This window comes from Biomphalaria glabrata, chromosome 14 (genome assembly GCF_947242115.1).
Source record: "Biomphalaria glabrata chromosome 14, xgBioGlab47.1, whole genome shotgun sequence".
NCBI classification, from domain to species: Eukaryota; Metazoa; Mollusca; class Gastropoda; family Planorbidae; genus Biomphalaria; species Biomphalaria glabrata.
The window spans coordinates 8,011,771-8,024,914 of record NC_074724.1 but is presented as its reverse complement, the minus strand read 5'-3'; the positions used below and the strand labels follow the sequence as shown (position 1 = coordinate 8,024,914).

The 13,144-nt window shown below is 37.3% G+C and overlaps 1 long non-coding RNA gene across 1 annotated transcript; it reads left to right on the top strand.

Annotated features, from left to right (window-relative positions):
- The first annotated feature begins 1,174 nt into the window (after positions 1 to 1,174).
- Positions 1,175 to 6,856, top strand: LOC129922653 (uncharacterized). The gene is made up of 3 exons (XR_008774571.1): positions 1,175 to 1,297; positions 5,625 to 5,766; positions 6,738 to 6,856. It is a non-coding gene; the product is annotated as an uncharacterized LOC129922653 (long non-coding RNA).
- The last annotated feature ends 6,288 nt before the right edge of the window (positions 6,857 to 13,144 follow it).

Below are 13,144 nucleotides of genomic sequence, written 5' to 3'. Positions count from 1 at the left end.
TCAAGTTTGAGAGTCTCGTTCTTGTTCACCCCATTTTGAAGATGTGCACTTTCTCTATTGTCTGTCTTTTTGATTTCAATTGTTATAGTAGGCCTCAACACTGACTTGCGAAGTCGCAGCAAGCTATTGGTCTTCACTGCCCACAGGTTGTGACATAGCAGGTCAGTGTTGTGAAAGTTAATGACGATCTTGGGCTTATTCGTTTTTTCTTACACCACTGATAGTAAAAAAGTGCCGGTACACTGCTCGCACTCTGCATTCCCCAGAACAAATTTTACAATAAAAGAATATATTAATTACAGTGCTTAGAGAGGTGCAGGCGGAGTGGCAACGCCATTTGCATTCAAACCGAGTGATCTCGGCTCGAATCCAGGTGAATGAAAGTCCACCCAGCTCAAATACCTGACATAAGCTGATGTAAAAAAAAGCCATTAACCGGTAACCATCGGTCACAGAAACAATTGACCTTTATATCATTCATCCTATGGATAGCCAGGTCTAAAATGGTTACCTTACTTTATATTAATATTAATTAAAGTAACTCTTTCAAAGAAAAGTTTATATTGTTTTTTAGAACAATCAATACATTTGACTTTATTTTCTGTCCAGTCTTTTATCTGCAGTTTAATGAATCTTATTAGTGAAAAGAAGAAGAAGGAGGCCCGGTGGCAGAGTTGTTAAGCACTTGGCTTTCTGACAAAGGCTCCCGGGTTCGAAACTTGGTGAAGACTGGAATGTTTAATTTCGGGATCTATGGGCGCCTCTTAGTCTACCCAGCTCTAATGGGTACCTGAAATTAGTTGAGGAAAAGAAAATACGATTGGTCGTTGTGCTGGCCACATGGTACCCTCGTTAACAATGAGCCACAGAAACAGATGAGCTTTACTCCATCTGCCATATACATCGCAGGGTCTGAAACGGGAATCTTACTTACTAATTATTAGTAAAAAAAATATTTAAGGTTTCATTACATTGGGCGACGACTCAGAAAATATTTGAGAAACACTTCTTTTCAATAATTAAAAAAAGGCATATTTCTAAATTTATTGTGTGATAAAGTACATCCTGAATTGTGACATTCTTTTCCGAACAAACCAAAGTACGTAGTTAACAAATAGAAACATTAATTGCCTTCATCTTTTATTGCCAAATCAAGAGCGAATTTATGAAATGTTATGTATATATTAGCATTCAATTATTATGTCTCACTATAAAATACACAGTTTGTTTCCATTAGTTTGACATCATCCCAAGACTCTTAAACATTTCTGAGGAAAAAAAAAAGATCAAAACTTAGGTAAGTTTACATATTGAAGTAAGACAAGGCTGCCTACTTTCACCAACACTCTTCAATATTACCTATATAATGGTAATGGAAGATGCTCTCTAGGGATAGGAAGGTACTGTTAGTATTGGAGGAAGAAGAATTACTAACTTGCGCTTCACATATGACATTGATGGCCTAGCAGGGACAGAAGAAGTACTGGCTGACCTTGTGATGCGCATTGACAAGACTTTCGCAGCAAATGGCATGCAAATAAATGCCGAAAAAAACAAATTATGGCCAATAGCCAACAGGGCTTTAAAAGAGGCTTTAGTATTGTAGGTGAAAAACTGACTAGTTTCAGCTTCAAATACCTCGGAGCTATAGTGTCACATGAGAGAACAAAACACAAACTTTTGGCCCGAATAGCACAGTCCACAGCAGCCCTTCCAAAACCTAAAATAATTTGGAAAGACAAAGGTTAAGTCCTCGGCACTAAAATCAGACGTATGTGGTCCCTCGTCATAGCCACATTTTTATATGCTTGTGAGTCTTGGACGTTGAATGCAGAGCTAAAAAGTAGGATTTTAGCAATGAAATTGAGATGCTACAGAAGGCTCCTAGGTATCACATTCAAAGACCGCATCACAAACCAAGAGATTAGAGACAACGTTACTGCAGCGCTTGGACCCCATGATGACCTGCTAACCATAGTGAAAAAAACGAAAGCTAAAAATATATGGCCACACTACAAGATCTACGGGGCTTGCAAAGACCTTCCTTCAGGAAACAGTACCAAGAAAAAAAAGAAGAGGCAGACAGAGAAAGCGATGGGAGGACAACATAAAAGAATGGGCGGGCATGCTATGAAAGAGGTTTTAAACAATGCAAAAGACAAGGAGGAATGGAGAAAGACGGTCGACAAATCTTTCTTGGTGCCACAACGGTCTAACAGACTAAGGGATAGGTTAAAAGGTAAAAGTTTACATGACATATTTTTAAAAGGGCGTTTTGAAATCTTTCTAAAGCTATAAAACAAGAAAAACGTTACTTTTTAAAAAAAAAAAAGCTTATATTTAGCGTACCTATATCAGCTAGTTTGGATCAGTCATAAAATATATTGTAATAGATCTAGACTAAAAATAGAAAGCATTTATATATATATAGCCAAGCCAACGCGGTAACCACTTTGCTAGCAAAGAGTCTCTGAACCTTAAAGATTTTATTATCTACTAATTCTATTTAATGTTTCTGTTTATTAAGCCTGAAAAGGCAGCGTAATATAAGGGGGACAAATCAAGCTTCTACCACCAATTCAGTAAAGTACCATTTCTTTTCCTTATTAGAGATATCAATTAAAGTTATTTATTACTAATAGTTAATTAACTAATTGTTTATTTTTCTTGTTGTTGATTTTTGTGTTGTCATATAAAAGAAATAAATGTCCAAAATTTCAGCTTGATCCGAGATTGGGTGTCAGAGAAAAAAGGTGTACAAACTTTTAGCCAGACCGAAATACAGAGTGAGTTAATATATAGACCTGAATTTGAATGCATTAACTGACTTTCATCTAATAACCTCTTTTTTTTTCATGTATTATTATTGGAAATATAATTTTTAAAATGTGATGTGAATTGATGACGAAACAATAGAAAACATCTGATTGTGACAAGTCAAAAACTCGCTGTCAGAGTCACTCTAAATTATCACAGCATTAATTATTATTTTTCATTATTTATTTATTTTATTTTAATTATTTCCCCATCCTACCCCTAAATTTCTTCACCCGCCACACCTTTTCCGCTCCAGGCTAGAGTTAGTTGACCACCTTGGAGATAGCTAAAGCGCGTCCTTTCATTTATCTGCCCTTGATCGGGGAAAGGTAGACACACAATCTCTTTTGTCTTCCCGCCGGATGTCTGAAGGACGATCGCGGTTGACACCACCTTGGTTTGAATGCAAGCTAATCCTTCTCCCCCCCCCCCTTTTCTCACGTCTCTCTTTGATCTAAGAGATTACCCTGGTCAACACACCGCCTGATATCCCATGTGCCACTCCCATCTCAAGTCTACTTCACCCACGTGTAAGATAATGCTAAGCTTAGGACATTTCCGGTGTCCGCCCACATTTTCCAGGCATATATATAATAGATCCAAAAAGGAGCCAGACTCTCTTTCATTTCGCATTCGAGCTGAGCTATTGAGTCTGGACTACTATATCACTTATTCTTTCTCCTAGAGGAATACCTGGTGGTAAGCCGAACTTAATCACAAGTTCCATCTTAATTACTCTGTATATTTCCATTGGATTTTATCATGTGTATTTTGCTTAGTTCATTTATATTTAATTAGTGCATTGTGTATTTCTCACTGGCGTAAGTAGAAAAACATAAACATGTGCTATGTATTTATTTATGTATTGCATTAATCTATTAATGCTACGTTGCTCAATTGATAGTTGATGCAACCATGTATATACTTGTACATCTTATTTTATTTTCTTTATCTCGGCTGACAACCGTGATAATTTTACTAGCGCGCTGATACTGCGTTTAGAGAAGATACATGAATTATCTCCCCTTTACTCATTCTACTCTAATGAGAGTTGCGCCGCTTGAAGGGACATTCAAGCACGCTCCATTGTTCTCGACCCACGGTCATATGCAAACAAAGCGTCTCGATCGCTGACCACCGCCCAACTCACCCCCCCCCCTTTTTCTTTCGCTATCCACCTGTGTTGATTATTTAAGATTATTACTTCCCCTTCTATGTACATTCTTATATTATTATTTCCCCTTTTATGTACATTTCTATATTGCTACTATCTGCCATCTATTTTCCAAATCCCATTTGTCATCATCTCCCCTTTATGCTCTAAAACAATTTTACCAATCTGACGAATGCACCTCAGTCGAGGGCATCGATAAGATGCATGAGAGACATGTCCTAACTTGTCTTTGTTTATCCGCAGCCTCCCTCAGGTGTCTGCCTATTTAGGTGCTTAGTGCTATTCAGCACTGTATTTGCTACCAAGAATCACCTATTGCCTATTTATCAGATTACTTACCTGCCTATTTGCCTACTGGCCTATTTAGGTGCTTAGTGCTATTCAGCACTGTATTTGCCATCGAGAATCATCTATTGCCTAGTTATTGGATCAACGATCTATTTACCTGCAGTTGTGCTTAGTGCTATTCAGCGCTGCATTTGCCTACTGAGATCTACCCAACTCTACTACTTGGCGCTATCGGCATTGCCCGCCTATTCGACAGCCCACCTGTCAAGCTATTAGGCGCGACTTCCCGTAGATTCAGATCTGTGAGAGACGTCATAGCTACGCCAACCCTCTGCAACTCACTGGACATATCCTGTTACTCACACTGCCCACGGCAGATCAGCTCTGCCCGCAGTAACCTTGTGCCCACGGTATCCGGCCACCCGCCATACTGTGCCCACTACAGATACTAGAACTTGGGACTGAGACTCCACAAGAGCTATATCGCCGGCGTCCCTCTATCCGCTAGAGCGCCACCTCCAGCTGCAGAACCTCAAGCCAGGACCCAGCCAGCTGCGACATCAACAGGACAATCAGCTAAGTCAGAGGACAAAGTGACATACTCTCTTATTATGTGCAAGAGTGATGATTAAACATAGAATATACTAGAGATAGATGCAAACCCTCCCCCTTTTTATTATTATATGTATATTTATGTAAATAAATTTCCTTTATTTTAACTTTTGTATCTATCTTTCATTGCTTTGTCTCGTTGCGTGTCTGCTCCCGATTCATATGCTGATAAGTGGGGGTGTGATAGCATTAAAAATAATCATCCCCTAGACATAAAACGTGCCAAACACACGTCACATTTCCCCACCTGTCACACTGATGAAGATCTGGGTAGTCGGACACGACTTTGTTGGTACGACTGGTCTCGAGAATGATAAAACTGATACATGCGAGTGTTTTTCTTAGAACGGAGACAGGCGAACTACGAAACACTGTCAGGTAGCTGGATCCTGCTACATTAGACTCATCTCATTACATAAGACACAAGGGCATGGAGGCCTTAATATGGTGGGAATTACATAGTTGAGATGGTTCCTAAATTTCACAACTTTTTGGCCAACACCAGGTGTCTGATCTTTTGGCAATCAATAAGGCGAACATAGTAAAATAATTATCTTCCAGACCTTAGGGCAGATGATGTAAAAATCATTTGTTTCTGTGGCAAACGCTTTACGAGAGTATCATGTGGCTATCACAAAAATATAACTTATTATGATATAAATATGCAATTATAATATTTATGAAACAAACAATTCTTACAAACAGATGCTGTTTTTTTTTGGTTCTATTTTAGAGAATGATGAATCTCATCTACTTGGTGATCTGTATGGCTTTCCTGATCCTAATGGCTGAAGTCAGCTGGGCACTTCCTTTAGATAAGGACGAATTTTTGATAGAGAAGAGATTAAATGTTAACACGCTTAAATCACTGGCTGGTACAATTATTAGATTATAATAATCATTATAGTAATCATGCCAACTTTTTTTTCTTTGCAAGCAAATGCATTACATTCACCTTTCCCATTAGGGTACCATACATGATCTATCGACAGTTTTTCTCCATTAGTTTCTGACTTGGATAAAAAAAAATTTCAATGACACGCCCGCCTATTTTTTAAATTTTTTCTTCCCATAGCGATCTCGTCTGCCTCTTCATCTTTTTTCTGGTGCTGTTCCATGAAGAAAGGTCTTTGTGAGCCTTTAATTTTTTAAATGCTTTTTAAGATTTTAAACTATTAAATAACAAAACTTAAAGTGTATTTTATCATTTTTTTCAGTTTATAAACTAAAGTTTAATTTCATTTCTGTTCATAATCTCATTTTTGTGTGAATTCGGAGTTACACATTATCTCTTGAGGCTGGATACCAAAAAATAATTGTCCTTCTCTTTTTTCTTTTATATTATCTCCTGTATTGTTTCAACAGTACATCAAGTATGTAAACTTTATTAACTATCTGTCTGTCTGTCTATGTATCTATGTATCTTTGTATCATCTATCTATCTATCAATCTATCTATCAATCTATCTATCTATCTATCTATCTATCTATCTATCTATCTATCTATCTATCTATCTATCTATCTATCTATCTATCTATCTATCTATCTATATCTATCTATCTATCTATCTATCTATCTATCTATCTATCTATCTATCTATCTATCTATCTATCTATCTATCTATCTATCTATTTATCTATCTGTTTATCTATCTATCTATGTATCTATGTATCTATCCATCCATTTATCCATCCATCTATCTTCCATCTATCCATCCATCTATCCATCTCTCTCTCTCTTTATATATATATATAAAGATGATATATGATATATCATATCATATGATGATATATATATATATATATATATGAGTGATTTTCTTAAATTATTATCTTTATTTTCACAGGATAATATAACAAGTTATGACCACCAATACAATAAGTAAATGCAAGATCTAAGCAATTTTGATGGTTAATTTGCAATAAAAATGAAAATCGAAAAAAAATACATACACTTTCTGATTTCGTTTAGAATACTTTTTTTTTTCTTTTAGAATGAATGTATGATACCAACAATCAAAAAAACAACAACAACATAAACATAAAGTATAGTAAAAAACAAAAATTACAAACAGATATAAAATACTGTTACGTGCGCAGCATAGCGTGAATGTGGTATGGTGCGAATGCGTTTTGAAACGGTTAGAGGGAGTGGAATCCAAGATGGAATAATGTAAACTAATTTATTATTGATGTATTATTAATGGTTTATTAAGATTAAAGTATTCATTATCCACTATATATATATATATATATATATATAACAAATACATATGTATCAGACCAAAGGCAAATCTCTAATGCAAGTATTACGATACAATAGCTCATAAATAAAAATAAAAACAACAAGGTTACAAAAGACAGTTTGTGTGGAAACACAAACTCAAAATCGGCCCCCGAAGTAAAATGTTTTACATAATTCGGATAATCCTTCAGAGTTGAAGATAGTTTACTTCCTAGTCCAAACCTCCCGCAGGACGACGGGGGATGGGAGCAGGCAGGGTTTGAACCTTCGATCGTCGATAAATCTAAACGACAGTCCAGCGCGCAAACCGCACGACCAGTGGTCCACCTAGGAAGGCTTCAATATTTTCAGGAAGAACATCCGAATGAAATTATATCAAAGACAAATGAGAGATAAGAATGGAGAAAGAAGGTTAACAGATCTTGTGTAGTGCCCCAACCGTCCCGGAGATCAAAGGATACGTGAAAGTGAATGTAAAGTTAGATGTGAACCTGGCCTAACTATTTTGTGGTCTATAGGGCAGATGATGTAAAGTTCATCTGTCGTTGTGGCCTACGGTTAACGAGGGTGTCATGTAGCCAGCACAACGACCAACCGCCTTTGCTTTTCCCCAACTAATGTCAGGTACCTATTAGAGCTGGGTAGACTCAGAAGTTGAAAATCCCAGTCTTCACCAGGATTCGAACCCGGGACCCTCGGTTCGAACTAAATAAGTTAATTTCTTTGAAAAGGCTCAATCTCATTTTCGAATTCTCAAAAAAAAAAAAAAAAAAAAAAATTCCGCTATATAGAAAAATGTTCACGAAAATGATGTTTATAAGATTACTATTTGTCTTAAATTAGGTGTAACATATAATGCATACTAATTAGCTTTTTCTTATAAAAAACTGCTTGCATAATTGATTTTTAAAAATTAGAATTTTCGCTTTCAGGAAAAAAAAGTAGCCGTTGCATCAGAACTTTGAATGGTCTAAAATATTGTGAAGTCGGATTTTCAATATCTCTTCTAGTTTACGAGATCTAAACGGGACGGACGGACAGACGGACATACGGACAGACATTTCGCACAAAACTAATAGCGTCTTTTCCCCTTTCGGGGGCCGCTAAAAAACTAGAACTTTTCACTTTTTGTATTATAAACATTAAAGTTGTGACGCAAACTGCTCGCCAATCCTTACGTCTATCCATCCCTGTGGCGCTACAGTCCATTAAGGGCTCTGGCCTGCTTTAACACAACACTCCATTCAGATCTCTTCTGGGCCTTTTGTCTCCACGCCCTAACCCCAAACTGCTGCAGATGTGCCTCCAAATCTTACCTAGAAATATATATATATTGTTGTGGGCTAATCTAATCTGACTTCGACTATGTATCAATTATTACTTAACATTAACCACAGAACATTACAAGTTGAATATAGTTGATAACAACATTCAGTTCTATAAAATGAGACTTTATTAACCACTGGGAAATCCGTCCAGTCTTCCTAAAACGTCACTATATCTAATTATTCAACTACTACTCAAAACACAACCTACTTCTAACATAACGCCATGTTGGTCTCTTGTTCGCCTAAGTCTACTACGTCATTAGTCTGTCTAACCCTGTCTTACTAAGTCACTACTTTTACCGTCGCTAAAAACTATACACAATATATTTAACTAACAAAACTAACCTACTCTCTAAACTAATACATTACAATATACTCCATCCGTCAATTCAGGAAAAGTGCAGAGAGCTAAGAATACCTTTGTACATTGCTTTCATCTACCTGACAAAGGCCTTTCATCTAGTCAGCAGAGGAGGCCTCTTTAAAATCTTACAAATAATAGGCTCTCATTCCAAGTTCTAAATATTATTATCTCTTTCCACCAAAATATGTAGGGTACATTGCAGTTCAACTTTTCCTGCTCCAAAAGTTTCAGTATAAACAGAGGTGTCTAACAAGGTTGTTTCCTGGCCCCTACCATCTTTGAAATACTCTATTCACTGCTAATCCACCTCGCGTTGGACAAAAGCACCGAAGGCATATATCCTCTTTCCAGATTTGATGGCAAGAATGAGAGTGTAATACTGAGATCCTCACCAGAATGGCAATTCTTAGCATCCTTACGGTCTACAGGAAACGTCGCCTGCGCTGGCTTGGACATGTTCGCCGGATAGAGGACAATCGCATCTCGAAAATCATTCTGTACGAGGAACTTGCGACTGGCTCAAGAAAACGTTACGTCGATGTGATAAAAGGGGATTGAAAATCAGTGAAAATTGCTTCTGACCATTGGGTATAACCTTAGATCGCACTAGTTGGAGAGAGACGGTGACCAAGAAAGCCACACGGAAAATGGCCAGCTCCTCTACCACCAAAGCGAAAGATCACTTAACCTGCAATATATGTTAACGGGAGTTTCTCTTCAAAATAGAGCTCCACAGCCATATGAAAAGGTTTTCGAGATAAACCATAGTAGTTTCACAACTTAATGAGGCAAATGATGCTGATGATGTATACAGAAATGTATAGAGCTTTAAGTATTTAAAAAAAATCTTGTATTATGTAAGAAAAAAAAATATTTTTTAAATTTCCTTGTCTATGCTAATCGAAAACTTTAATCTTTAATCGCTTTCCTCTAGCATTATTTCTAGACATGCAAATCATAAAGATTTTAAATAGCACTTAGAAGTCTAAAATGATGGAAAATCTATTTCTAATGTCCTGCTTCTCTCAGGCTTGTAAATAGTATGGCCTTACCATTAACACAAAAATAAATATTATGAGACGACCTGCTACAGCACAACCTTCCATTCTCATTAAGTATAACAAGCTGGGTGCCTTGAATGAATCAACAATTCAAGATGTCCTTACTCTAGAAGAGGCGAAAAAAAAACGCATATGGAAGGCCGCATCGACCTTTGCTAGACTCCGAGCAAGAGTCTGGGAAAACCAGAACATCACTATTGCAACCAAAATGGAGGTTTACAAGGCGTGCGTTCTGAGCACGCTACTGTACTGTAGTGAGTCGTGGACTTCCTACGCAAGAGAAAACTAAACTTATTCCACTTGCGAAGTCTCCGGATGGAGGACAATCGTATCTCGAAAATCATTCTCAAAGGGCGGCTTGCGTCTGGCTCAAGAAAACCTGGTCGCCATCACTTTCGTCACGTGGATGTTATAAAATGTGTGAACATTTCAAACAGTGAACATTGATACTGACCATTGGTAAGACGTAGTCTTAGACCGCATTAGTTAAAGAGAGACGGTGAACAAGAAAGCGAGAAAACAAGGGCTTGGAGAAAAGCGAAAGCCTCCTTGACATGTGGACAAGAGCATCTCTCCAAAAAAAGCTCTACAGTCACATTAAATGTGTTCGTAATAAAACATAGTCTTTCTACGACTGAAGGAGGCCAATATAATATTCTAGTCGACCCATGGCGTAGCATACTCCACTAAAGTTACCTGATGCAAGAATTTCGACAACATTGAAAGACCTGTTGACTCCACGAAATATATGTGAAGCGGTGGCCATGGTTAGCAAACGAAGGGTAATACAAAGGAGCGAAATTGAAACAAAGCTACAGAAAAAACATGCAACTATTTTAATAACACCCGATATTGACGTGTGCAAAAGAACATAAACAACATAAATATATAACTGTAGTCAAATATATAGAACAAGTCGACCGGTGGCGTAGCATACGCCGTTATTTTGCAGGGCCGGCCTTAGCGCCTGCAACCTATGACACCGAAGTGGGCCACGCACTTTCATAGGACCCGCACTTTCATAGGGGCCGCTTTAATTCAAGGTGTAGAAATTATTAAATTAAACCATTTTATAACTTAAAACAGATTTCCTGCGCCCTCCCGGCGATTTACCAGGAGCTCCTGGAAATCTCCCGAAATCGCAAAATATACGAAAAAGTTCTTAACATATACGGAAATATATACACGAAAATTGTCATTTTTGGTGTCATTCAATATGGAAAACGCAATTCTTAAGCGCGACATTATGCATCAGCAATAATTGTGTAATCTGGTAAAAGAAGCTACTCGCGCCTCAAACTAATGAAGAATTACTTGAGGTCAACAATTCTATTCTCAAAGATAAATTGAAACTTTTTGTAATTCTTGCTATTGAGTGTGATCTATGTAGGAAACAGAATTATTATGATATACTGTATGACTTCGCTACACGCAAGGCTCGTAAATTATTTCTGTACGCAGTAAAGAATGAATAAAATGCATAGTCGAACTTGGCCCCGCGAAATCCGTTTTGCATAGGACCCCACAAAGGCTTCCGCGCGGTGTTGATTCTTGGAAATATATCTAGTGTAGATCCACGTCTTACTGAAAGTAATGCGTAACTCAAACTACTTCAGTAACACCGGCGAAAAGCCGAAACAATCAAATATGTAGTCGACGCTGATGTTGTTCTAAAAATATATTAAATAATCAAGAAGGGAATCGTCCGATGTCAGCTATATCCGTAAATCCGTATCTATTCTACTGCTCTTCAAGAAGCGTCTTCCTTTTAGCGTCGCTTAGAGCGTTTTTGTTTTTTAACCAACTTTACGTCATCGTCGCTAAGTAAAACTTTACCATATTCCCGAAACAAATAACTAATTCCTAATCATGTCATAACACTATATACAGTAGATTACTTTGATTAGTTCCTATTCCAAACCTCCCGCTGGACAAAGGGGGAGCGGGCAGGGTTTGATACATCTAAACGACAGTCCATCGCGCAGCCAGTCATCCGTAGTGTAAACACAACTCTTGTTTTCTCGTGGACTATCCGCATAGTGATCTTTCCTTTACTTCTCGACCAAACTCTTGAGGGAAAAAGAGAATTATATATATATATAGAAGATTTTAAGAGAAAATTATTAGTTCTCCCCTCCACCATACACTTTTATTAAAACCGTTTTCGCTGTCGTCTCGAAACATATGTGGGGTAGCTCTAGTCTAACTTGCATAAAGAAAAGATTTTTCATTTTTTATGACTTTATCGTGGCTTTGCCATGAAGAGAATTTTCTATATCTAAATCTCTCTCTCTCTCTCTTTCTCTCTCTCTCTCTCATTCAAGATGTTTTTTTTTTATTTTTGTGATAAGTCAAGAGAAAAATCACTCCTGGTGTTTCTATATTGACCTTTCCCCTTTAAATTATTGAGTACTTAGCATTCTCAAGACACAAAACTTACCCATTATCTTCGATAAATGGATGCTGTTTAAAAGTATATTTCTTTTAAATTGTTAAAAAAAAAATTATATAGAATTTTTGCCTTTGAAATTGAGCTCGAGATGAGGATTGACTTTCTACGGTGAAACTAACCAACGATCTTTACAAAGTGCATCAAAAACATTATAACCTGTTAAGTGGATGCAAGCCATTGAGTTTAGGCTTTGATTTTGTTTTTTTACGTTGTTGACCAATAACATTGACTTTTTATTTAACCTACAGTTTGAGAGTCTCGTTCTTGTTTACCGCATTAATAAGAACATGTGCACTTTGTCTGTTGTCTGTCTTTTCAAGACCAACTGTTATAGTAGGCCTCAACACTAACTTGCGACGTCGCAGCAAGCTATTGGTCTTCACTGCCCACAGGTTGTGACATTGCAGGTCAGTGTTATGAAAGTTAATGACGATCTTGGGCTTATTTGTTTTTTCTTACACCACTGATAGTAAAAAAGTGCCGGTACACTGTTCACACCCTGCAATCCCCAGAACATCACTTTTACAATAAAAGAATATATTAATTACAGTGCTTAGAGAGGTGCAGGCGGAGTGGCAACGCCATTTGCATTCAAACCGAGTGATCTCGGCTCGAATCCAGGTGAATGACCTTTTGAATTTCGAGATTCTAAGTCCACCCAGCTCAAATACCTGACATAAGCTGATGTAAAAAAAAAAGCCATTAACCGGTAACCATCGGTCACAGAAACAATTGACCTTTATATCATTCATCCTATGGATAGCCAGGTCTAAAATGGTTACCTTACTTTATATTAATATTAAT